The sequence below is a fragment of the Sapajus apella genome, unplaced genomic scaffold (assembly GCF_009761245.1).
Source record: "Sapajus apella isolate SASKATOON/1434 unplaced genomic scaffold, GSC_monkey_1.0 scaffold151, whole genome shotgun sequence".
NCBI classification, from domain to species: Eukaryota; Metazoa; Chordata; class Mammalia; order Primates; family Cebidae; genus Sapajus; species Sapajus apella.
Window position 1 is genome coordinate 1,106,325 of NW_022437091.1, and position 1,069 is coordinate 1,107,393.

A 1,069-nucleotide genomic window follows, 5' to 3' on the forward strand; every position below is an offset into this window, starting at 1 on the left:
ATCTTCCTCTCACTTTCAGGGTTCTTTTTTTTAAACAGGGTCTCTATACCCAGGCTGGAGTGCAGTGGTGCAATCTCGGCTAACTGCAGCCTCAACTTCATGGGCTCTAGCAATCCTCCCACTTCAGCCTCCCAAGTAGCTGAGACTACAGACGCACACCACCACACCCAGCTAAGTTTTTTATTTTATTTTTTTATTTTATTTTTTTATGGTGAAAAGATATACATATATTTAGAATTAGCCAGCTGGACTCAGTTTAGATGATCCCAATTTTGTTGGCAACGTCCAAAGCATCGTAATCAGGAGCCAGTCGAACATATGCCTTCTTCTCTCCATCAGGCCGAATCAGGGTGTTGACCTTGGCCACATCAATGTCATAGAGCTTCTTCACAGCCTGTTTGATCTGGTGCTTGTTGGCTTTAACATCCACAATGAACACAAGTGTGTTGTTGTCTTCTATCTTCTTCATGGCAGACTCAGTGGTCAGCGGAAACTTGATGATAGCATAGTGGTACAGTTTGTTTCTCCTGGGGGTGCTCTTCCGAGGATATTTGGGCTGCCTCCGGAGTCGCAGTGTCTTGGGCCGCCGGAAGGTGGGTGACGTGCGGATCTTCTTTTTTTTGTGGCTGTGGACACCTTTCAACACTGCCTTCTTGGCCTTTAAAGCCTTCGCTTTGGCTTCGGCTTTAGGAGGGGCAGGAGCTTCCTTCTTCGCTTTTGGCGCCATCTTGTGAAAAGGCAGTTTTGTATTTTTTGTAGAGACAGGGTCTTACTATGTTTCCCAGGCTTATCTTGAACTCCTGGGCTTGTCATTTACAGTCATCCCAATCCCAATCTGCAGGAGATTTGTGAGATTAGTTTTAGGATTCCTGAAAATATAAAAAATCTCTGGCTTCCACCTTCACGGTTCTATTCAATCTTATTAATCCTGAGAGCACAGAGAGAGTTAGGGCAAGGAACCAAGGTCCAAGTGGAAGAAGAGCCTTTTTATGGCCAACTCGATGGTTTCAGGCCCAAGCAAAGCCCTACAACAATAAATATCATTGGTCAGGCACAGTGGTTCATGCCT

General features: G+C 45.3%; 1 pseudogene across 1 annotated transcript; it reads right to left on the reverse strand.

Annotated features, from left to right (window-relative positions):
• Positions 1–204: 204 nt before the first annotated feature.
• Positions 205–733, reverse strand: LOC116541389 (annotated as a pseudogene). Its single transcript, XR_004264816.1, has one exon. The product of XR_004264816.1 is annotated as a 60S ribosomal protein L23a pseudogene (transcript).
• Between the last annotated feature and the right edge of the window lie 336 nt (positions 734–1,069).